Genomic DNA, 27,271 nt, shown 5'->3' with positions numbered 1-27,271 from the left:
TTGAGCAGTCTTTGGCATTGCCTTTCTAATACTGACTTTAAAATTCAGATAACATGCTGTTGAAATATATATCTCTTCTTTTCAATTTGAGAACAGCTGGTATTAAGACATTTTAAGTGTAACAAATTTAAATTTTAAGTTCCCCTAGCAACTTGGAATCCGACAGAAATCCTGAAGCCACTTAAAGGGGTATCTGGTTTAGTTATACAAAATATTTTTACACGAGGAGCAAAATAAATTTGAATGAATAAGTATTTAAAACTATTAATGGGGGTATATTATTTGAGGCTATTATATTTGTATAATTAAAATCATCAGTTTTTAGAGTTTGGCTTTGTTACTCTATTTTTACCTCGGTTTCAAAAGACACTAATAATTTTCTTCTTTGGTTTTCGTTGAAATTCTACCATTATCCAAATGTTAAGAAATGCTATCCCCAAGTTTTAGTAAGATTGAAAAGAAAAGTTGGCATTAAAAATGTCTCTCCAGTACTTTCATGCGTTCGAGATTACAAGATGAAGCATACTTAAGGAAGGAGTTATGTGGATGATCGTATATCTTGGATTTTCCCTGAAATTAGAGGAGATTGTGTATTTTCAGCCTCCACAAATTTAAGTGTGTCTTTCACATGAAAGCCTTCTACCAGCCACATAGTTGCTAATACAAGTGCCCCAACTCAAATTGACATTATTCTTCATCATCAATGTCAATAGACTGAAAGAATAAATTGTGATAGATCAAACAAACTTTTAAAATCGGTTGATCTTTTCTATACCAGCATTCACTGAGCAGCTCCAAAGAAGCACATGGTCACAGTGAAAATTTTGCTACTATGACTATTTCTACTTCTCAGTACCACATTGTATATCCATTACAGACAAATGATTTTGACTGATGAGCGAACTTTTACCTTTACAGTTAGATAGAGCAATATGTCAGCCCATGAGGATACTCTTCCTAAACTGCAACTGACAGGCATGGTTCCAAATGCCAACAATCACTGATGCATCTACTACCTCTCTTTCAAGGTCAACTCATCAGCCATCTTCATTATATGAAAGTCATACTAATTACAACTGATCTACCAAATAGGAGCCTGATCATGCAGGGTAATGAGGATTAAAATTTACATTGGTGATGCCAACAAATTCCTATATTTGTCTTACATTTCACTTTCTATTCTGAAATAATTAAGAAGAAAATTACTAAACTATTGTGATTTGATCTCCTCTGACTATTTTCCTTTATTTCTGCATGTTCTCTTTTCTCTCATTAAACTTCATCTTTGGCTAAAAATTTTCCACAGACAAACTCAGGCAGAAGAAATGGGGCACAAGGACCATAGGATCCTTTGTCCTGTTTCAGGAGGGGAATACCCCAGTGATCCAGTGGTTGGAACTCGGTACTCTCACTGCCAGGGGCCCAGGTTTGATCCCTGGTTGAGCGATCAAATGGTTGACTATTTCATTGTGTTTTCATATAAACTCTTGGGCTTTCTGAATAGTCATCTGAATTAAATTTGTCCCTTCCAGTGAATTGTAATTCACATTCCTGAAAGTTTGATGTTCACACTTGTCATCTTCTGTTTGATCACTTCCAATTTACTTTCATTCGTGAACCTAACATTCTAGGTTCCTGTGAAATATCGTTCTTTACAGCATCAACTTTACTTTTATCACCAGTTATATCCACAGTTGGGTATTGTTCTTCCTTTGGCTCTATCTTGTCCTGTTTTCTGAAGTTACTTCTTCACTGATTTTCAAACATATATAGGGCACCTAACAACTTGCAGTGTTCATCTTTCGGTGTCCTGTTTTTGCTTTTCAACATTGTTCATGGAGTTTTCAAAGAAAGAATACTGAAGTGGCTTTCCATTTCCCTTCTCCAATGGACCACATTTTGTCAGAATTCTCCACCATATCCAATCCATCCTTGGTGGCCCTACATGGCATGTCTCATAGTTTCATTGAGGTAGACAGGCTGTGATCCATTTGATCAGTTTGGTTAATTTTATGTCATTGTGGTTTTCATTCTGTCTGCCCTCTGATGGATAAGGATAAGAGGAGTTTGGAAACTTCTTGATGGGAGAGACAGACTGTGAGTGAACCTGGGTCATGTTATGATATATGGGACCATATTCAGTAAATCTTTAATCCAATTTTCTCTTGATCAGTGTGGCTGTGTTCAGGCCCTGTTGTTTAAACTGAGGCCAAACTATGGTAAGGGTAATGAAAGTAATTGGGACCGCTATCAAAATGACTTGAGCAAGCACTCTTGTATTCAGTGCCAATCACCTCACTACATCCCACTCTTGGACCACGCCTCTGCCTGAGAGTCCTGGACTATCTAAAGCTTTTAGATAGTCTCTTGTGGCTCTGTCTCTTGTGGGGACACTGTTCCTTCCTCTTGGCTTCTGGTGCACACAAGGTTTTGTTTGTGCCCTCCAACAGTCTGTTTCAGGCCTGTCGAAGTTCTATAATCAAATCCCACTGGCCTCCAAAGTCAAATTTTCTGGGGATTCTCAGTCCCTTTGCTGGATCCCAGGTTGAGAAATCTGTCGTGGTCCTAGAACTTCCTTAAATGTACAAAAATTTCTTAGGAATAATTATCAAGCAATTTGTGGATTGCATTCTAGGCTGCTTTATGGTGGGTTGAAAGGTGACCTCCTCTGAGAGGGTTTATGTCACAAACTGCATGACCCAGGTTGGTAGCAGCCAGAGCCTCTCTTCCCTGTCAGGCCATTGCTGACCCATGCTTCTGCAGGAGACAATTACTCAAAGGCAAGTCTGACAGTCTCTTTGCGGTCTCTGGGTATAGGTGCACAAAATGTTTTATTGAGCACTTACAGAGTGGCTAATAAGTATTGATTCTAAATTTCTAAATGCAAATTCACTGCTCCTACAGTCTTGTTGGGGCTTTTCCTTTGCCCTTGGACATGTGTTGTTTATTTTTACTTATTATTTATTTATTTATTTTGGGGGGACCCAACATTCTCCTGTCAATGGTCATTCAGCAACAAGCTGTAATTTTGGAGCTAAAACAGGAAAAGGTGAGCTCACAGCCTTCTAATTTGCCATCTTAGCTTCCTCACAGGCACAAACCAGAAAAGGGGAAAATGCCTACATCCCTCCCCTGCACTTTCTTCACCTTTCTTAACTGTTAGGTAGGATGGAAACCCATGAAAAAAGCCAAGGTCAGGGCCTGTTTTCTAGGATGCCTGTGCTTTCACAATGAAGGATCTTACCTTATTATGTAATTTACCTCACATCATGCCATTGTTTGGTCACACCTAAAGAGAGAGTGTGCTTCTTGATGGGCTGAGCCGAGGCATCACTATCTATCTAGGGCCTTCCTCTAATTTGGAAAACTTCTCCAGTGCAGTAGCTTATTTTTCTGTTCCTCCCCCTTCCAGATTCTACTGTTTTCTGATGTACCTTCACGTCTTCACAGACTTGGATTCAGTTATAACCATGCCCAGCATTTCCACAGGCCAGACAAATTCTCATAGACTGAGGGGTCCACATACTATGTTTTAAAAATACCACACCACTAAATTTACATTGGATGAGTCTTCAAGCCTTCCACATCCTTTCCCTGGTACACACACATACATCAACACAGCAGAAACTGTGAGCTTCTTCTCCTTTTTTTTTTTTTTTTCTAATTTTATTTTATTTTTAAACTTTACATAATTGTATTAGTTTTGCCAAACATCAAAATGAATCCGCCACAGGTATACATGTGTTCCCCATCCTGAACCCTCCTCCCTCCTCCCTCCCCATACCACCCCTCTGGGTCGTCCCAGTGCTCTAGCCCCAAGCATCCAGCATCGTGCATCGAACCTGTACTGGCAACTCATCTCTTACATGACATTTTACATGTTTCAATGCCATTCTCCCAAATCTTCCCACCCTCTCCCTCTCCCACAGAGTCCATAAGACTGTTCTATACTTCAGTGTCTCCTTTGCTGTCTCGTACACCAGGTTATTGTTACCATCTTTCTAAATTCCATATATATGCGTTAGTTTATGTCTCCTGATGTAAACCCAAATTTGTGAACATACTTTTCTGAGTTGTCACTGGGCATCGTTTACTCATTCCTTTCTTGAACAGGGCCATCTCAGAGATGCATGGACCATCTTCCACAGTCTGTGGATGACTGATCTCTCCTTCTGCTTGAAACATATCTCACGGTCAGTAACAGCTGTGTCAGCTGGGGTTGGACACACATCCACAAGGAAAATCACGGGTAACAAGCTCACATAGGTAGACACACACAGATGTTCAAGGCACGTGGAAAAATAGGCAAACAGGGAACATAGGTGTTTCCCTAGCTGAAGAACTAACTAGTCTTTCATATGAAATATAGAGATTTCCATATTTCTTATAGGAAAATCTCCATTCTGAACTCAAACATGAAGTATAGAGAAATCTAAATTCCATGATGGAGATTTAGAATCTAGGTTTTGAAACAGTAAATACAAACCATTTCCCACTTCATGGAATCAATCCTTTGTTTTGGTATATATTATTAGAAATACAACAAATTCTTTACTTTGTGAAGAAACAGAGCTGCCAAGGTTTTCATTTGTGCAATAGAGATAATTCCATTTTCATATGGGTTTTCCATATATTAAAAAAGCAGTGCCATGATTTTCCTACGTGAAATACCCAGAACTTCACATTTAATGGTAGAGAACCATGACACAGATTCATATATGAGATATAGAGAAGTTCCCATTTCACATAAGGAAAACAGCTTCCTGATTTTCATAAAGTGAAATAAAAAAAATGCAATACATCATGGAGAAAAAAAAATCACTATATTTGTATGTAAAAATATAGCTAATTCTAGAATGCAATGGCAACCGACTCCAGTACTCTTGCCTGGAGAATCAATCCCATGGATGGGGGCGCCTGGTGGGCTGCCATCTCTGGGGTTGCACAGAGTCGGACATGACTGAAGTGACTCAGCAGTAGCAGCATAGCCAAAGCAATCTTGAGAAAGAAGAATGGAACTGGAGGAATCAACTTGCCTGAATTCAGCCTCTACTATAAAGCCACAGTCATCAAGACAGTATGGTACTGGCACAAAGACAGATATATAGATCAATGGAACAAAATAGAAAACCCAGAGATAAATCCACGCACCTATAAACACCTTATTTTGACAAAGGAGGCAAGAATATACAACGGAGAAAAGGCAATCTCTTTAACAAGTGGGGCTGGGAAAACTGATCAATCACTTGTAAAAGAATGAAACTAAAACACTTTCTAACACCATACACAGAAATAAACTCAAAATGAATTAAAGGCTAAACATAAGACTAGAAACTATAAATCTCCTAAAGGAGATCATAGACTAAATACTCTCCAACAAATATCTCAGCAGGATCCTCTATGACCCCACCTCCCCGAATATTGGAAATAAAAGCAAAAATAAACAAATGGGATCTAATTAAAATTAAAAGCTTCTGAAGAACAAAGGAAACTATAAGCAAGGTAAAAAACAGCCTTCAAAATGGGGGAAAATAATATCAAGTGAAGCAACTGACAAAGAACTAATCTCAAAAATATGCAAGCAACTACTGCACCTTAATTCCAGAAAAATGAATGACACAATAAAAAAATAGGTCAAAGAACTGACAAAGAACTAATCTCAAAAATATGCAAGCAACTACTGCACCTTAATTCCAGAAAAATGAATGACACAATAAAAAAATAGGTCAAAGAACTAAACAAGTATTTCTCCAAAGATGACATACAGATGGCTAACAAATACATGAAAAGATGCTCAACATCACTCATTGTCAGAGAAATTCAAGTCAAAACCACAATGAGGTACCATTTCACGCCAGTCAGAATGGGTGCGATCCAAAAGTCTACAAGCAATAAATGCCGGAAAGGGTGCAGAGAAAAGGGAACCTTCTTACACTGTTGGTGGGAATGCAAACTAGTACAGCCACTGTGGACAGCAGTGTGGAGATTCCTTAAAAAACTGGAAATAGAACTGCTTATGACCTAGCAATCCCACTGCTGGGCATACACACCAAGGAAACCAGAATTGAAAGAGAAACGTGTACTCCAATGTTCATTGCAGCACTGTTTATAATAGCCAGGACATGGAAACCACCTAGATGTCCACTTTCAGATGAATGGATAAGAAAGCTGTAGTATATATATGCACAATGGAGTATTACTCAGCCATTAAAAAGAATATATTTGAATCATTTCTAATGAGGTGGATGAAACTGGAGCCTATTACACAGAGTGAAGTAAGCCAGAAAGAAAAACACCAACACAGTATACTAACACATGTATCTAGAATTTAGAAAGGTGGTAATGATAACCCTTTATGTGAGACAGCAAAAGAGACACAGATGTTTAGAACAGTCTTTTGGACTCTGTGGGAGAGGCAGGGTGGGATGATTTTGGAGAATGGCGTAATATCATATATGAAATGAATCACCAGTCCAGGATTGAAGCAGGATACAGGATGACCCAGAGGGATCGTACAGGGAGGGAATTGGGAGGTGGGTTCACGATGGGAAACGTGTACATCTGTGGCATATACATGTTGATGTATGGCAAAACCAATACAATTTTGTAACTAGCCTCCAATTAAAATAAATTCAAATTAAAAAATGTAGTTAATTCTACATTTAAGTTCAATTCAGTTCAGTCTCTCAGTCATGTTCAACTTTTGTGACCCATGTACTGCAGCATGTCATGCGTCCCTGTCCATCACCAACTCCCAGAGCCTACTCTAACTCATGTCCATCGAGTTGATGATGCCATCTAACTATCTCATCCTCTGTCACCCTCTTCTCATGCCTTCAATGTTTTCCATCATCAGGCTCTTTTCCAGAGTCAGTTCTTTGTGAGAGGAGTCCAGATTATTGATGTTTCAGCTTCAGCATCAGTGCTTCCAGTGTATATTCAGGACAGATTCACTTTACCCTCCTTGCAGTCCAAGAGACTCTCCAGAGTCTTCACCAACACCACATTTTAAACACATCAATTCTTCTGTGCTCAGCTGTCTTTACAGTCCAAATGTCACATCCATATATGACGGCTGGAAAAACCATAGCTTTGACCAGGTGCACCTTTGAATATGCTCTCTAGGTAGTTCACAGCATTTCATCCAAGCAGTAAGTGCCTTTTAATTTCATGGCTGCAATCACAATCTTCAATAATTTTAGAGCCCCCCAAAATAAGTGTGTCGATATTTCCATTTTTTCTTTATCCATTTGCTCAGCAGTGATGGGACCGGATATCATGATCCTAGTTTCTGAATGTTGAGCTTTAACCCAAATTTTTCATTCTCCTCTTTCATTTCTTTCAAGAGGTCCTTTACATCTTCTATATTTTTTGCCTTAAGTATCTGAGACTGTTGATATTTCGCACAGCAATCTTGATTGATGCTTGTGTTTATTCCAGCCTGGCATTTAGAAGGTTGTACACTACACATGAACTATGGGCAGAGGTTTGTACAGGGAACAGGAAGCAAGACAATCCCCAAGAAAAAGAAAAGCAAGAAAGCAAAATGGCTATCTGAGAAGGCCTTACAAAAAGCTGTGAAAGAAGAGAAGCCAAAAGCAAAGGAGAAAATGAGATATTTGTCCATTTGAACGCAGAGTTCCAAAGAATAGCAAGGAAAGTTAAGAATGCCTTTCCCAGCTATCAATGCAAAGAAATAGATGAGAACAATAGAATGGGAAAGACTAGAGTCTCTTCAAGAAATTTACAGGTACCAAGGGAACATTTAATGCCAAGATGGGCTTAATAAAGAACAGAAATGGTATAGAACTAACAGAAGTAGAAGAAATTAAGAACAGGTGGCAAGAATACAAAGAATAACTGTACAAAAAAGATCTTCACAACCTAGATAATTTCAATGTTGTGATCACTTACCCTCACCTAGAGCCAGACGTTCTGGAATAGGAAGTCAAGTGGGCCATAGGAACCATCACTATGAACAAAGCCAGTGGAGATGATGGAATTCCAGTTAAGCTATTTCAGTCCTAAAGGATGATGCTGTGAAAATGTTGCACTCAACATGTCAGTAAATTTGGAAAACTTAGCAGTGGCCACAGGACTGGAAATGGTCAGCTTGCATTCCAATCCAAAAGAAAGGTAATGCCAAAGAATGCTCAGACTACCACAATTGAACTCATCTTATACACTATTAAATGATGCTCAAAATTCTCCAAGCCCAGCTTCAACAATGTGTGAACCATGAACTTCCAGATGTTCGTTGTGGTTCTAGAATAGGAAGAGGAACCAGAGATCAAATTGCCAACATCCCCTGAACATCAAAAAAGCAAGAAAGTTCCAGAAAAATATTTATTTATCCTTTATTGACTAGACCAAAGCCTTTGACTGGGTGGATCACGATAATCTGTAGCAAATTCTGAAATAGATGGGAATACCAGACCACCTGACCTGACACTTAGTAACTTGTATACAGGTCAGGAAGCAACAGTTAGAGCTGGACATGAAACAGCAGTTTGGTTCCAAATAAGAAAAGGAGTATGTCAAGGCTGTATATTGTCACCCTGCTTATTTAATTTAAATGCAGAGTACATCATGGGAAACTCCGGGCTGAACGAAACAGAACATGGAATCAAGATTGCTGGGAGAAATATCAATAATCTCAGATATTCAGATGACACCACCGATATGGTAGAAAGTGAAGAACAACAAAAGAGCTTCTTGATTAAAATGATGAATAAAAAAAGTGAAAAAAAGATGAAAATAAAAAGTGAAAATTTTGGCTTAAAGCCCCACATTCAGAAAACTAAGATAATGGCCTCCAGTCCCTTCACTTCATGGAAAATACATGGAGAAACAGTGGAAACAGTGGTTGACATTATTTTTATATATATTTTTGTGGGTGGGTGGGGTCCAAGTCACTGCAGATGGTGACTGCAGCCATGAAATTAAAAATGCTTCCTCCTTAAAAGTAAAGACCTACCTAGAGAGCATTTTAAAAAGCAGAAACATTACTTTGCCAACAAAGGTCTGTTTAATCAAGGCTATGCTTTTTCCAGTAGTTGTGTATGGATGCGTTGTTTGGACTTTAAAGAAATCTGAGCACCAAGAATTGATGCTTTTGAACTCTGGTGTTGGAGAAGATTCCTGAGAGTGCCTTGGACTGCAAGGAGATCCAACCAGTCAATCCTAAAGGAGATCAGTCCTGAGTGTTCATTGGAAGGACTGATGTTGCAGCAAAACTCAAATACTTTGGACACCTGATGCGAACAAGTGATTTAATGGAAAAGATCCTGATGCTGCAAAAGATAGAGGGCAGGAAGATAAAGGGATGATAGAGGATGAGATGGTTGGTAATATCACCAACTCAAAGGGCATGAGTTTGTGTAATCTCAAGGAGCTGGTAACAGACAAGGAGGCCTTGTGTGCTATGGTTTATGGGGCCGCAAAGAGTCAGACATGACTGAGCGACTGAAGTGAACATTACATATAATTTAAATAAATGGGGTGACAATATGCAGCTTTGTCATAATCCTTTCCTTATTTTGAAGCAGTCTGTTGTTTTACATCCAGTTCTAACTGTTGCTTCTTGAGCTGCATACAAATTTTTTAGGAGATACGTCAGGTGATCTGGTATTCCTATCACTTTAAAAATTTTCCACAGTTTGTTTTGATCCACACAGTCAAAACTTTTGATATAAACAATGAAGAAAAAGTAAAAAAAAAATTTTTCTGGTGCTCTTGTTATGTTGATGATCCCACATATGTTGGATATTTGATTTATGTTTCTTCTGCCTTCATTAAATCCAGCTTGTACATCTGGAATTTCATGGTCTGTGTACTGTTGAAGCCTGGCTTTGAGAATTTTGAACATTACTTTATTTCCATTTGAATTGAGGGCAATTGTTTGGTTGTGTGAACAGTCATTGGCATTGCCTTTCTATGGGATTGGAATGAATTTTTCCAGTCCTGTGCCCACTGTTGAATTTTCCAAAATTGCTGGAATATTTAGTGAAACACTCCATAGCTATGACATAACTCAAGTAGAATTCCATCAATTCCACAAGCTTTGTTTATACGGTTGCTTCATAAGGACTCCTTGAGTTCACACTCTAAGGTGTCTGGCTCTAGGTGAGTGATTACAAAATCGTGGTAATCTTGTTCATGAATATGCTTTTTGTGCAGTTCTTCTGTGTCTAACCCTCTTCTTAATAGCTTCTGCTTCCATTAGGTCCATGATATTTCTGTCCTTTATTTTGACCATGATTGCATGAAATATTCCCTGGTTATCTCTAATTTTCTTGAAAAGATCTATAGTCTTTCCCATTCTATTTTTTTCCTCTATTTGTTTGAATTGATCACTGAGGAAGCCTTTCTTAACTCTCCTTCCTATACTTTGGAACTCTGACTTAAAATGGGAATAATTTTCCCTTTCTCCTTCGCTTTCAGCTTCTATTCTTTTCTCATCTATTTGAAGGCATCTTTAGAAAACCATGTTGCATTTTTGCATTTATTTTTCTTGAGGATGGTCTTGATCACTGTTTCTTGTAAAATGTCACAAACCTCGGTCTGTAGTTCCTCAGTCATTCTTTCTATCAGATCTAATCCCTGAATCTATTTGTCACTTTCACTGTGTAATCTTTTTTTATTTTATTTTATTTTTAAACTTTACAATATTGTATTAGTTTTGCCAAATATCGAAATGAATCCGCCACAGGTATACCCGCGTTCCCCATCTTGAACCCTCCACCCTCCTCCCTCCACTCCCCTCCCTCTGGGTCGTTCCAGTGCACCAGCCCCAAGCATCCAGTACCGTGCATCGAACCTGGACTGGCGACTCATTTCATACATGATATTATACATGTTTCAATAGGAATTTGATTTAAGTCATACCATGAAATTAAGATGCTTACTCCTTGGAAGAAAAGTTATGACCAACCTAGATAGCATATTGAAAAGCAGAGACATTACTTTGCCAACAGAGGTCCGTCTAGTCAAGGCTATGATTTTTCCAGTGGTCATATATTGATGTGAGAGTTGGACTGTGAGGAAAGCTGAGCATTGATGCTTTTGAACTGTGGTGTTGGAGAAGACTCTTGAGAGTCCCTTGGACTGCAAGAAGATCCAACCAGTGCATTCTACAGGAGATCAGCCCTGGGATTTCTTTGGAAGGAATGATGCTAAAGCTGAAACTCCAGTACTTTGGCCACCCCATGTGAAGATTTGACTCATTGGAAAAGACTCTGATGTTTAGAGGGATTGGCAGCAGGAGAAGGGGATGACAGAGAATGAGATGGCTGGATGGCATCACTGACTCGATGGACATGAGTCTGAGTGAACTCTGGGAGTTGGTGATGTACAGAAAGGCCTTTCGTGCTGCTATTCATGGGGTCGCAAAGAGTTGGACACGACTAAGGGACTGAACTGAACTGAACTGAATAGTCTGTGGTTTTCCATACTTTTAAAATTTAAGTCTGAATTTGAAAATAAGGAGTTCATGATCGCCACAGTCAGCTCTCTGACTCTATATAGCTGTTTTTGCTGACTGTATATAGCTTCTCCATTTTGGCTGCAAAGAAAAGAATCAATGTGATGACAGTATTGAACATCTAGTGATTCCATGTGTTGTGTCTTCTCTTGTGTTGCTGAATCAGGGTGCTTGCTGTAAGCTGTGTGTTCTCTTGGCAGAACTCTGTTAACCTTTAACTGGGTTCCTTTTGTACTCCAATGACAAATTTGTCTGTTACTCCCGATATCTCTTGACTTTCTATGTTTGCATTCCATTCCTCTATGATGAAAAGTACTTCTTTTTTTGGATGTTAGTTTTAGATAGCCTTGTAAGTCTTTGTACAACTGTTCCACTTTCGGCTACTTCAGCGTAACTAGCCAACACAGTCTTCAATTACTGTGCTATTAAATGGTTTGTCTTGGAGAAGGACAGAGATGCTTCTGCTCGCTACACGTCTTATGATCTGTCACCTGTATCAGCTGTGGAAGGACACACATCCACACAGAAAAAAAAACACAAAACACAGGCAACAATCTCACACATGTAGACAGAAACACATGTTCAATGCAGAGAGAAACAGGCAAACAGGGAACATAGGTGTTTCTGTAGCTGAAGAACCAGTGCTTCATATGAAATATAGAGATTTCCATGTTTTTATAGGAAAATCTCCATTTTGATCTCAAATACGAAGTATGGAGAAGTCCAACATCCTAGATGAAAAATGAGCACCTAGATGATGATACAGCAAATACAGAACATTACATATTTCATAGAACAAACTTTTTGTTTTGATATATGTTTGAGAAATGCAAACACTATCTATTGTATGAAGAAACAGTGGTGTCCAGATTTTCGTTTGTGCAATAGAGAAATTTGAAATTTCCCACTGGTTCTCCTTATCTTCAGAAAGCCAGTGCCAAGGTTTTCATATGAGAAATATACATATTTCCACATTTAGTGGTAGAGAACCACCACCCAGATTTTCATAGATGAGGTGTAGAGAATTCCACTTTTCATGGAAGAAAAACAGGTTCCATATTTTCATGAAGTGACATAAAAATGCAACATATCATGTAGTAAATACAGCATCACTATATTGGCATGTAAAAATGTAGGTGATTCTACATTTGAGTTTAATTCAGTTCAGTCTCTGGATTGTGTCCAACTCTTTGCAACCCCATGAACTGCAGCATGCCACACTTCGCTGTCCATCACCATCTCCCAGAGCATACTCAAACCCATGTCCATCGAGTCGCTGATTCCATCCAACCATCTCATCCTCTGTTGTCCTATTCTCCTCCTGCCTTCAATGTTTCCAAGCATCAGGGTCTTTTCAAATGAGTCAGTTCTTCGCATTAGGTGGCCAAATTATTGGAGTTTCACATTCAGAATCAGTCCTTCCAGTTAATATTCAGGATTTATTCCCTTTAGCCTCCTTAAGGCCATGGGACGCTTAAGAGTCTTCACCAACAGCACAGTTTAAAATCATCAATTATTCCATACTCAGCTATCTTTAGAGTCCAAATCTCTCATCCATACATGACTGTTAGAAAAACCATACCTTTGACTACGTGGAAATTTGCTGGCAAAGCAATGTCTCTGCTTTTAAATATGTTGTATACTTTGGTCATATCAAAATCTGCAGTAATTTTGGAACACCCAAAATAATGTCTTTTGCTTTTTCCATTTTTTCTGCATCCCTTTGCTAAGCATTGATTGGATTGGATGTCATGATCTTAGTTCTTGGAATGTTGAGTTTAAAGCCAAATTTTTCACTCTTCTCTTTCATTTTCATCAAGAGGCTCTTTAGTTCTTTTTACTTTCTGCCATAAGGATGATGTAATCTACTTTTCTGAGTTTATTGATATTTTGGATGGAGGAGCTTGGTAGGTTGCAGTCAATGGAGTCACTAGGAGTTGGACATGACTGAGCAACTTCACTTTCAGTTTTCACTTTCATGCATTGGAGAAGGAAATGGTGACCTGCTCCAGTGTTCTTGCCCGGAGAATCCCAGGGATGGGGGAGCCTGGTGGGCTGACATCTATGGGGTCGCATATTGTTGGACGTGACTGCAGAGACTTAGCAGCAGCTCCCAGCAGTATTAATTCAAGCTTGTGCTTCATCCAACCTGGCATATCACATGTTGTACACTGCATAGAAGTAAATAAGCATAAGAAGTTAAATATGCAGTCTTGGTATAATACTTTCTGTATTGGAAGCAGCCTGTTGTCTATAGCCTATTGCTTCTTGACCTGGATAAGTATTTCTCAGGAGTCAGGTCAGGTAGTCTGGATTTCTCACCAATTTAAAAAAATTTAACAATTTGTTGTTATCCCCATAGTCAAAGGCTTCGATATAAAGAATGAAGCAGAAGTAGATTTCTTATTTCCCTATTTGCCATGAAATGGTGGGACTAGATACCATGGTCTTAGTTTTCTTAATGTTGAATTTTAAGCCATTTTTTCACCCTCTTCTTTCATTTTCATCAAGAGGCTTTTAGATCTTCCTTTTTCTGCCATAAGGATGGTGTCATCTGCATATTTGCAGTTATTGATATTTCTCCGTGCAACCTTGATTCGAGCATATACTTCATACAATCCAGTGTTTCTCATGATGTATTCTGCATATAAGTTAAATAATCAGGGTGAGAATACAGCCTTGACATACTCTAATTCCTATTTGGAATCAGTCTGTTCTTCCTTGCCTTGTTCTAACTGTGGCTTTCTGAATTGCATCCAGATTTCTCAAGAGACAGGTCAGGTGGTCTGATATTTCCATCTCTTGAAGAATATTCCAGTTTATTGTGATCCATAGAGTCAAAGTAAAACAGAAATATATATTTTTCTGTAACTCTCTTGGTTTTTCCGAGATCCAGGAGATGTTTGCAATTTGATCTCTGGTTCTTCTGCCTTTTCCAAAACCAGCTTGAACATCTGGAAGTTCATGCTTCGCATTTTGTTGAAGCCTTCCTTGGAGAATTTTGAGTATTACTTTACTCGTACATGAGATGAAGGCAATTGTGTAGTTGTTTGACTATTTTTTGGCATTGTCTCTCTTTGGGATTGGAATGAAAACTGACATTTTCCATTCTTGTGAGCATTGCTGAGTTTTCCAAATTTGCTGGAGCTGTTGCTCTGTGGCACTGGAGCAGCCAGCATTCAAGAGGAGATATCCCACGTCCAAGATAAGGAGCAGCAGCTGTGCTTTGCTGTAGCAGCAGTGAAGAGATACTCCACATCTAAAGTAAAAGAAATCCCAGTAAGATAGTAGGTACTGAGAAAGAGCATTAAAGGGCAGAAACAGTGAAACCACAATCACAGAAACCTAACCAATACATCACATGGACCACTGCCTTTCTAACTCAGTGAAACTAAGCCATACTGTGTAGGGTCACACAAGATGGACATCCATACATATCACCTGGGGTGGGGTAGGGGAGAAACTAGCTTTGTCTAACGGACCTTTGTCAACAAAGTGATGTCTCTCCTTCTCAGTACCTTGTGTCTAGGTGTGTTATAGATTTTCTCCCTGGGAGCGAGAGTCTTTCATTTTCATGGCTGTATTAACTGTCCCCAGAGATTTTGGAGCCCAAGAACACTGTCGCTGTTTCCATTTTTTACCTTTGTATTTGCTAAATTCTGTGTTTAGTCTTTGTTCTGCATCACTTTGTACCCCAAGCCCAAACTGTTACTCCTTGTTACTCCACATATGTCTTGATTTCCTGTTTTTACATCACAGTCAGCTATGATGAAAAGGACATCTCTTTGGGATGTTAATTTTAGAAGATTTTGGAGGTTTTTCCTAAAACTATTAATGTTACCAGGTAGCTTCAATGGCAAATAATTGAAATACAGAAATTTGCATTCTTCATCTATGAAAGTCAACACCCAGATTTTCATAAAAAATTAGGGAATTCCACATTTGCAGTAGGAAGCATAACCATCCTGAATTTCAAATGTGACTTATAGAGAATTCCAACTATCAAATAAATTTGACACCTAGATTTTCCTATGTGAAATTTAGAGAATCATATAGGAAAATCTACACCAAGATACTTATATGTGAAATATAGAGAATTTATATTTAATTTAGGAATAGTGTCCTTGAGTTTTGCATTTGAAATATAGGGATTCTATATTTCAAGTAGTAAATTCAACATCTGGATATTCAATGAAATGCAGGAATTTCATGTTACATGGAAGAATTTCACGTATCTAGAGTTTATTTAAAATTTTTAGAATTTATTTATGGCTGCACTGAGTCTTCATTGCTCTGCACAAAGTTTCTCAAGTTTCAGTAAGTGGTGAGTACTCTTCTTTACAGTGAGCCAGTTTCTCATGGCAGTGCCTTCTCTTGCAAAGCAGAAGCCCTAGGCTGCCCAGGTTAGGTAGTTGGAGCAAACAGGGTTATCTGCTTTGGTAGCATGTGCAATCTCCTCAGGCCAAGGTCCAAACACATATTCCTTGCACTGAAGGCAAATTATTTCACAACATTGTAGTGGATTTTCCACACATTGACATGAATCAGACATGGGTTTACATGTGTTCCTGATGCTGAACATTCCTTCCACCTCCCTCCACGTCCCATCCCTCAGGGTCATCCCAGTGCACTAGCCCTGAGCACCTTGTCTCATGTATCGAACCTGAACTGGCGATCTATTTCACATATGATAATATACATGTTACAATGCTATCCTCTCAAATCATCCCACCCTCGCCTTCTCCCACAGAGTCCACAAGACTGTTCTGTACATTTGTGTCTATCTTGCTGTCTCACATATAGGGTCATTGTCACCATCTTTGTAAATTCCATATATGTGCATTAATATACTGTATTGGTGTTTTTCATTATGACTTTTTTCAGTCTTTATAATAGGCTCCAGTTTAATCCACCTCATTAGAACTGATTCAAATGAAGCTTTTTAGTGGCTGAGCAATATTCCATTGTGTATATATACCAACGATTTCTTATCCATTTATCTGCCAATGGACATTTTGGTTGTTTACATGTCCTGGCTATTATAAAGAGTGCTGTGATGAACATTGGGGTACATGATTTTTTTCCAATTCTGGTTTCCTTGGCATGTATGCCCAGCAATGGGATTGCTAGGTCATATAGCAGATCTGTTTCCAGTTTTTTAACTAATCTGCACCCTGTTCTCCATAGTGCCTGTCCTAATTTGCAGTCCCACCAACAGTGTGAGAGGGTTCCCTTTCCCCCACACCATCTCCAGAATTTAATTTTTATAGACTTTTGATAGTATCCATTCTAACATGCATGAAGATGGTACCTCATTCTTGGTTTCATTCTTTTACACATGGTTGACCAGTTTTCCCAGCACCACTTGTTAAAGAGATTTTTTTTTTTTTTTGGTCTTTTTTCCATTTTTTATATTTGCCTCCTTTGTCAAAGGTTGTCCATGGGTGTGTGGCTTTATCTCTAAGCTTTCTATTTTGTTCCATTGATCTATATTTCTGTCTTTGTGCCAGTACCATACTGTCTTGATGATTACAGCTTTTTAGTATAGCTTGAAATGAACCAGCGTGACCTGAAAGCATGTTATTAAACTGTACGCCAATTGTCCTATGAAGGGAAGCCTAGTTGCATGATCCTTTACCTTGGTGATCAATTCCCAGATGACTTCAACATATCGGTATGTTTAATTATGAAAAGCTTATCGAGAAAAGAGCTCAATACATTAGGGAAACATTGTACATAGATTCAATTTTCTATCCTTTGTGTATTTACTTTATAATTAGTGCCTAAGGAGATCCAACCAGTCCATTCTTAAGGAGATCAGCCCTGGGATTTCTTTGGAAGAAATAGTGCTAAAGCTGAAACTCCAGTACTTTGGGCACCTCATGAGAAGAGTTAACTCATTGGAAAAGACTCTGATGCTGGGAGGTACTGGGGTCAGGAGGAGAAGGGGCCGACAGAGGATGAGATGGCTGGATGGCATCATTGACTCGATGGACGTGAGTTTGAGTGAGCACCGGGAGTTGGTGATGGACAGGGAGGCCTGGTGTGCTGCAATTCATGGGGTCACAAGGAGTCGGACACAACTGAGTGACTGAACTGAAGATTGTAAAAATGAAAACACAAATTTAAGTGAGGAAAATATAGAAGATTGGGACAAAACATAGAAAAATTGATGGGAGAAGGTCAGAGGATGAAATCGGATGCTTAAAATATAACAAGCAAATGTGTAATGCCAGGGCCTAAAGAGGTCAATATGACTTCCATATTGCTATCCTGCTTTATTTTCATTTTAGCAAATCACAGAATAGTCTTAAATTCAAAATTTTCTAAGATCCCATGGTATGCAGAAAAAAGTTATGCATTTTAAAACATTCTGATTTAAAATGTCACTAGAGTGAAACCATTCAACTACAAAATAACTTCTAACATTAAGCCTAGAAACAAGTAACAGAGAACTCTATGCAATTCATTGATTTCCTCCAGTGAGTCCTTGGGTTTTCTTTTCCTTTCATAATTGTGTTTTGAGCATATAAGATTGTGACTATTCTTGTGTGAGTCTGTGCATCAGATTAAGAATGTGTTTGTGAGTGTATGTCTGGGTTCTCTTTTGGACTTTTATGTGAGAGATTTCTGCTGAAGAAATGGCTAATTCAAAAATATAAAGAGGCACAAATTAAAATGCACATTCAAAAGTCTGCTTTCGTTTTTCAAAGTGCAAGACAAATGGGTGAGTTTCAGAGGTTGAAAGCATTTCGATAATAACCAAGCTACTCCCCCAAACATATTTGCAAACTGTGGTATTTTCCCAATCAGCCCAGCAAAAGTTGAGTGGAACCTTAGTTGTCTATTACGTCTGGCAATAACAAAACTCCCATCCACTAATATGGCAGTACCAGATAAGGCTAAGTAGATGCCCGAAGTTTCAACCAGGCCTTCCTATAATAGGATACTACCTTCCTATGGGAGGCTGCACACTCAACAACAATGAAGAAAACTTACAAATCAAAGATTTTTTTTTTTGGTCTTTTTTCCATTTTTTATATTTGCCTCCTTTGTCAAAGGTTTTTGTATTGAGTTTTAAGCCAGATTTTTCACTCTCCCCTTTCACCTTCATCAGAAAGCTATTTAGTTCCCAGTGTTTTTCAGCCATTTGAGTGTTGTCATCTTATAAATAGGTTATTCATACTTCTCTCAGTATTTTGTTTCCAGTTTCAGATTCTTTACTTTCCATGATGTACTCTGCACAGAAGTCAAATAAGCTGAGTGACAATATATAGGCTTGATATATTTCCTTCCCTATTTTGTACCAGTTCATTGTTCCTTGTCCAGTTCCAACTGTTGCATCTTGCCCTGCATGCACACTTCCCAGGAAACAGGTATGTTGTCTGGTATTCTTATCTCTTTAAGAATTTTCCACAATTTGTTGTCACCCACACAGTCTAAGGGCTTCCCTGGTGGCTCAGATAGTAAAGCATCTGCCTGCAATGGGGCAGACCCAGTTTGGATCCACAGGCCTGGAAGATCCCTAGGAAAAGGAAATGGTAGGCTACAGTCTATGGGGTCATAAAGAGTCAGACATGACAAAGTGATCTCATTTTCACACGCAGTCTAAACCAGTAACAGAGACAATAAAGTAGATGTAGATGACTTCATGAAACCTCCTTGCTTTTTCTATGATGTAAACTCCAATTAAGTTTTACCTATTAAGACTAAACAACGCTGACTAATTATACCTGCTTATTTTGTGTGTGTGTGTGTGTATTTTTTTCTCTGTCTCTCTCTTTCAAGCTATAATCTATGTACAGTTATATTCCTGGGCATTTTCCATCTTCTTATGCAAGAATTCATTTATGCCCATTCCAGTCTTTGATCTTAGACACCCACTTAAAACAGTTAAGTTTCCAGGGCAGAAATAAGGAATCTGGGCTCTTGAAAAATAGCTAGATATTTTCACGAACTGACCTTGAGCCCAATTCCTGTATCATCTCTTAACTGGAAAAGAAATATGTTTCCTCAACTGATGATAATTCCTCATTAGCAGAAATTTCTGGAAAAATAAATGTGCTTATTTGAATGTTCAAAGTCAGTGATGCACCAATTATGTGTGTATGTAAGTATCCTTCCATCAAAGAGATTAATTCATATCAACTAAATTTTGTTGTTTCACCAGCATGCCTAAAGGAATTACCAAGTTTGCCTAGAAAGAAAATCAGAAGTTCCTACTTTGCAGAAAATAAAAGAGGGCTTTGTGTGCAACTCTCTTGATGGGTGCATCACTAATAATCCTTCTTTAAAGGTAACAGTTCTTCCAGAGCATCAGAAGACCTTACTCAACAGAGAAGACTATATGGAAATGAGACAAAACTGGAAAGAATGGAGGGAAGGTGGGAGAAGTAGAATGAGAGGAATAGAACCAGGCCTGTGTCCTGGGGTGGGAGATGGAGAAGCAGAAAATAGATCGAGGATTCAGGCAAGTCACCTCACTAAACTTAAATTTCTTTTGACTGAAAGGAAGCAAGGTGAAAAAGCTGATGACATCTAGTTTGTTTAGAGTGAGAATCAAACAGAGAATGTGTTGTGTGGTCCTACATCCCCCAAACTGCAAAGGAGGTCAACTAGTGTGCCTAGGGCCTGGAAGATGAAACATGACATTAGAAAGCCAACCTGGGAGGAAACTGCTTTTGACTATGTGGAGATGGAATGATGAATCTGGGATGACAAGTGTATAGAAAGGAATGCCTTTCAAAAAAATCCCAAGCTGATAAAGAAGCAGGACCTTAGGGCACAGTCACACAGAGGAGGTGACAGCATGAATTCCCCCCTCTTGCCACATGCTAAGACCTACTATCAGGCAATAAAAAAAAGGCTAGCCAGAACTACCACTCGTGCTTCCCATTAGGGCCATACATTTTCTGACACTGTTTGCTGACATCTCATCAAAACTGACCACCAGGGTTTCTACAGTCCAACCAGTTCCTCCTGTGCTCACCAAGGTAGGCCCAAATGCTCCACAAGAGTGGTGACCATGTAGAGAGGTTGTCAAAAATTACATCTGAGACTCAGAGTCAGGGCAATATTGAAAAGGTTTGAAAACTTCCCCACCAGCTAAGCAATCTGTAGATTAAATACACACAATCAACTGGAATATGCTTTCTCTATGGAATACTATATATATATATATATTTCCAAAGAATGAAAATACCCAGGCTCTTGCAGCTCTAAGAACAAATAGGAATTATCCCAGATTAGACTCTGACCTGTCCCTACTGAAGATTCAGAGTTCAGTTCTGCCCACATTTGGCTAAGCTTTCCTGAGAGGTTGAGCTGTGCTATGGCTCATGTTCAGGACCAGAACATTGACAGCAGGGACCCTAGGTAACATTCATTATACTTATGATGTTTTGCTATGTCGTGTGGTTATTCATTCTTTTTCTCACTTGTAGGCTTTCTTATTATTTTTGCTTATTTGGTTTTTAAATATTGTTTAAATCATATGTTTATTTTTGTAGGTACATATTGTGTAATTTGTTTTCCTGCTTTCCAGTTAACAACATTCGAATCCAGATGATGTCATAGGTATTTTATGAAGCATTAAGATAATTGTTAACACATGCACTTCTGAAACTCATCCGAGATACTACAGTGGTAGGAAAACCTTCAAACTCACTCTACGACTACAGCATCACCCTGACAGCAAAGCCAAATAAAACACAGAAAGGAAAATTATAGGCCAATATCACATAGATGAACATAGATGGAAACATCCTCAAAAAATACTCCCAAGAAGCATCCAACAACACATTAAAAGTATTGAACAGCATTATTAAGTGAGGCTTGCCCCAGATGTGCAAACATTCTCCAGTCATATCAATCCATCAGATACACCATAAAAAATTCAATGATTAAAACCATATGATCATTTCAATAAATGCCAAAAAAAACATGTTGATAAAATTCAACAAGCATTTGTGATTAAAATAATAATAATAATCCTCCAGAAACTGAGTATAGTAAAAATTACCTCAATACAGTAAAGGTAAAAAATTCAAAACTACCATGAACTATAATTTCACATCATTCTGCACTGTGATCATAATAAAAATCAACAACAGGGGACTTCCTTAGTGGTAGAGTGGCTAAGACACCATGATCCCGAATCAGAGGTTCCATGTTTGATCCCTGGTCAGAGAACTAGATTCCACCCGCAGCAATTTAGGCCTGGTGGAACCAGAAAAAGAAGTAAATGTGTGTGTGTGTGTGTGTGTGTGTGTGTGTGTGTGTGTGTGTGTGTGTGTGTGTGTATGGAACAACAAACTGGTTCCAAATAGGAAAAACAGTAGGTCAAGGCTGTATATTGTCACCCTGCTTATTTAACTTACATGCAGAGTATATCGTGAGAAACGCTGGGATGGAAGAAGCACAAGCTGGAATCAAGATTGCCAGGAGAAATATCAATAACTTCAGATATGCACATGACACCACCCTATGGCAGAAAGTGAAAGAGGTGAGTCAAAAAGTTGGCTTCAAGCTCAACATTCAGAAAACGAAGATCATGGCATCCAGTCCCATCACTTCATGGGTAATAGATGGGGAAACAGTGGAAACAGTGTCAGATTTTATTTTGGGGGGCTCCAAAATCACTGCAGATGGTGACTGCAGCCATTAAAAGAAGGAAAGTTATGACCAACCTAGATAGCATACTCAAAAGCAGAAACATTAAGTTGCCAACAAAGGTCCGTCTAGTCAAGGCTAGGTGTTTCCAGTGGTCATATAAGGATGTGAGATTTGGACTGTGAAGAAAACTGAGCTCCGAATTGATGCTTTTGAACTGTGGTGTTGGAGAAGACTCTTGAGAGTCCCTTCGCCTCAAGGATATACAACCAGTCCATTCTAAAGGATATCAGACCTTGGTATTCTTTGGAAGGAATGATGCTAAAGTTGAAACTCCAGTACTTAGGCCACCTCATGTGAAGAGTTGATTCATTGGAAAAGACTCTGATGCTGGGAGGGATTGGGAGCAGGAGGAGAAGGGGACGACAGAGAATGAGATGGCTGGATGGCATCACTGACTCGATGAACATGAGTCTGAGTGAACTCCGGGAGTTGGTGATGGACAGGGAGGCCTGGCGTACAGTAATTCTTAGGGTGGCAAGAAGTCGGACACGACTGAGCGGCTGAACTGAACGGAAACCATGATCTTAGTTTCCTGAATGTTGGGCTTTAAGTCAATTTTTTTTACTCTCCTCTTTCACTTTCTTCTAGAGGTTCTTTAGTTCTTCATTTTCTGCCATAAGGTTGGTGTCATCTGAATATATGTGGTTATTGATAGTTTTCCAGGCAATATTGATTCCAGGTTGTGTTACCTCCATCTCAGTGTTTCTTGCATATAAGTTAAATAAGCAGAGTGACAATATAGAGCCTTGATGTATTCATTTTCTTATTTGGAAGCAATCTATTGTTCCATGTCCGGTTCTAAATGTTGCTTCCTGACCTGCATATAGGTTTCTCAAGAGGAGGTTCAGGTGTTCTGGTATTCCTAGCTCTTTCAGAATTATCAAAAGTTTATTATGATCCACACAGTCAAAGGCTTTGGCTTAGTCAATAAAGCAGAAATAGATGATTCTTCTGGAACTCTCTTGCATTTTAAATATTAGGCAGATGTTGGTAATTTACTCTCTTATTCCTTAGCCTTTTCAAGAACTAACTTAAACATCTGGAATTTTATGATTATGTATTGCTGAAGCCTGGCTTGGAGAATTTTAAGCATTATTTTACTAACATGTGAGATGAGAATTCTGAGATACATATACTGGCTTATAATTCCTGTTTTGTGCAACAACAATGAAAAAAAAATTAAGATGCCTACTCCTTGGAAGGAAAGTTATGACCAACCTAGATAGCATATTCAAAAGCAGAGACATTACTTTGCCAACAAAGTTTCGTCTAGTCAAGGCTATGGTTTTTCCTGTGGTCATGTATGGATGTGAGAGTTGGGCTGTGAAGAAGGCTGAGCACCAAAGAATTGATGCTTTTGAACTGTGGTGTTGGAGAAGACTCTTGAGAGTCCCTTGGACTGCAAGGAGATCCAACCAGTCCATTTTGAAGGAGATCAGCCCTGGGATTTCTTTGGAAGGAATGATGTTAAAGCTGAAACTCCAGTACTTTGGCCACCTCATGCGAAGAGATGACTCATTGGAAAAGACTCTGATGCTGGGAGGGGTTGGGGGCAGGAGGAGAAGGGGACGACAGAGGATGAGATGGCTGAATGGCATCACTGACTCAATGGACGTAAGTCTGAGTGAACTCCGGGAGTTGGTGATGGACAGGGAGGCCTGGCGTGCTGCGATTCATGGGGTCGCAAAGCGTCGGACATGACTGAGTGACTGATCTGATCTGATCTGATGGAATGTTTGAAAAGCCTACTTGGTTTTTGAGTACATGTAAAGAGTAAATCTGGAGAAGGAAATGGCAACCCACTCCAGTACTCTTGCCTGGAGAATCCCATGGAGGGAAGAGCTTGGTAGGCTACAGTCCACTGGGTTGCAAAGAGTCAGACACGACTGAGCTACTTCACTTCAAAGAGGAAATACTAGAACATTTATTTTCTTGGTTGTATCTAAAATATGAGGACTATATTGCATCACTCTTTGCTTTCCTTTTTATAAATGTCTACTAATTTTCAAATTCTTTTCAAGGTTTTATGAAAAAAAAATAGATCTATAATGTTTTGCCAACACAAAATATTCATGCCAAGCTTAGATCTCAGGATTATTTCCAATTCTGATAAATTTCAACAGGAAATAGCCACAGTTGTTGAGTCTGTCCCTCTAAGACTTGGGGATATGTGAAACTAAACTGAACCTGAAAATGAGATTTTATGCTACATTTATAGTCAGTTTCTCATTCCAAAACTATATTCATTTTTTCATTTTAAGCTGTATCTATCGCTAACACCATACACAAAAATAAACTCAAAATGGATTAAAGATCTAAACGTAAGACCAGAAACAATAAAACTCCTAGAGGTGAATATAGGCAAAACACTCTCTGACATACATCACAGCAGGATCTTCTATGACCCACCTCCCAGAATATTGGAAATAAAAGCAAAAATAAACAAATGGGACCTAATTAAACTTAAAAGCTTCTGCACAACAAAGGAAACTATTAGCAAGATGAAAAGACAGCCTTCAGAATGGGGGAAAATAATAGCAAATGAAGCAACTGACAACTAATCTCAAAAATATACAAGCAACTCCTACAGCCCAATCCCAGAAAAATAAATGACCAATCAAAAAATGGGCCAAAGAACTAAACAGACATTTCTCCAAAGAAGACATACAGATGGCTAACAAACACATGAAAAGATGCTCAACATCACTCATTATCAGAGAAATGCAAATCCAAACCACTATGAAGTACCATTTCATGCCAGTCAGAATGGCTCTGATCCAAAAGTCGACAAGCAATAAATACTGGAGAGGGTGTGGAGAAAAGGGAACCCTCTTCCACTGTTGGTGGGAATGCAAACTAGTACAGCCACTATGGAGAACAGTGTGGAGATTCCTTAAAAAACTGGAAATAGAACTGCCTTATCATCCAGCAATCCCATTGCTGGGCATACACACTGAGGAAACAAGAAGGGAAAGAGACATGTGTACCCCAATTTTCATCGCATCACTGTTTATAATAGCCAGGACACGGAAGCAATCTAGATGTCCATCAGCAGATGAATGGATAAGAAAGCTTTGGTACATATACACAATGGAGTGTTACTCAGCCATTAAAAAGAATACATTTGAATCAGTTCTAATGAGGTGGATGAAACTGGAGCCTATTATACAGAGTGAAGTAAGCCAGAAAGAAAAACACCAATACAGTACACTAACACATATATATGGAATTTAGAAAAGATGGTAACAATAACCCTGTGTACAAGACAGCAAAAGAGACAATGATGTATAGAAGTCTTATGGACTCTGTGGAAGAGGGAGAGGTTTGGAAGATATGGGAGAATGGCATTGAAACATGTATAATATAATGCATGAAATGAGTCATTAGTCTTGGTTCGATGCACGATACTGGATGCTTGGGACTGGTGCACTGGGACGACCCAGAGGGATGGTATGGGGAGGGAGGAGGGAGGAAGGTTCAGGTTGGGGAACACATGTATACCTGTGGTGGGTTCATTTCGATATTTGGCAAAACTAATACAATATTGTAAAGTTTAAAAATAAAATAAAATTTTAAAAAAAGAAAAAAAATGAAAAATATGAAAAATTGGGAGAGAGGGAATATCAGCCTTCACTGAGTTCCAAGACTAGCTCTAATCAGAGAAGGGAAAAAGAAACAAAGAAAATAGTCAAGCAACACAAACTAATAATGATTTAGCCATTATGAAAAGTCAAGAATCTTAATTTCCTCTACAAAGGCTATGGATAATATTCTTAGCCATATCCTGTAAGCAGTCTTATAGATACTGAAGCCTTCAGATCAGATCAGGTCAGTCGCTCAGTCGTGTCTGACTCTTTGTGACCCCATTAATCGCAGCTCGCCAGGCCTCCCTGTCCATCACCAACTCCCGGAGTTCACTCAGACTCACGTCCTTTGAGTCAGTGATGCCATTCAGCCATCTCATCCTCTGTCGTCCCCTTCTCCTCCTGCCCCCAACCCCTCCCAGCATCAGAGTCTTTTCCAATGAGTCATCTCTTCGCATGAGGTGGCCAAAGTACTGAAGTTTCAGCTTTAACATCATTCCTTCCAAAGAAATCCCAGGGCTGATCTCCTTCAAAATGGACTGGTTGGATCTCCTTGCAGTCCAAGGGACTCTCAAGAGTCTTCTCCAACACCACAGTTCAAAAGCATCAATTCTTTGGTGCTCAGCCTTCTTCACAGCCCAACTCTCACATCCATACATGACCACAGAAAAAACCATAGCCTTGACTAGACGAACCTTTGTTGGCAAAGTAATGTCTCTGCTTTTGAATATGCTATCTAGGTTGGTCATAACTTTCCTTCCAAGGAGTAAGCGTCTTTTAATTTCATGGCTGCAGTCACCATCTGTAGTGATTTTGGAGCCCAGAAAAATAAAGTCTGACACTGTTTTCACTGTTTCCCCATCTATTTCCCATGAAGCCTTAGCCATGTTGAAAAACTGAAGTCCACAGACGCCAGCATCATTGGAACCAGACGGGTGATTACGTTGTGTCTCAATTTCCCCAGTAACAGTACGTTAGAAGAACGTCCTAAAACTGATCACACACGCCCCATCGCCCACCCACACTCTGCCTTTAAAAGCCTTTCTCTGAAAGTCTTTTTGGAATGTGGGTCTTCTAAGCACTGGCTAAGCTTGGATTCCTTTCTGCCCTCTCCAATAAATGCTACATATTCCTTCACGGCAATCCAAATTCATTTGATTGACTTTACTGCACTCAAGCGTGCAGAACCAAGTTTGGTTTGGTAACAGTACTGACAACTAAGAGTGTGTGTACATAAGGGAGATCAATGACTTTTATTTCAGTAATCAAGTAGATTTATGGATGGGATTAGTGTGTGTGAAATATTCTTTAGGAATGAGATTTTCTAGGTTTCATGTCTTTGGATATTATTTATGTGAGAAGCCTATATTTTAACTTGATGCAGCTTACTTCATAGAGAAATAAACAATGGCTGAATGTTATCCTTTAATTGCTAGGAGACCTGTGATTTTGTGATGCCACAGCTACTTAATTTGAGAACCCCTGTAATGGTCTACACAGTTGATCTGTGTAGGCCAGCCAATCAGCATTT

Source organism: Bos taurus, chromosome Y (genome assembly GCF_002263795.3).
Source record: "Bos taurus isolate L1 Dominette 01449 registration number 42190680 breed Hereford chromosome Y, ARS-UCD2.0, whole genome shotgun sequence".
NCBI classification, from domain to species: domain Eukaryota; kingdom Metazoa; phylum Chordata; class Mammalia; order Artiodactyla; family Bovidae; genus Bos; species Bos taurus.
This window is presented reverse-complemented; position numbering follows the sequence as displayed.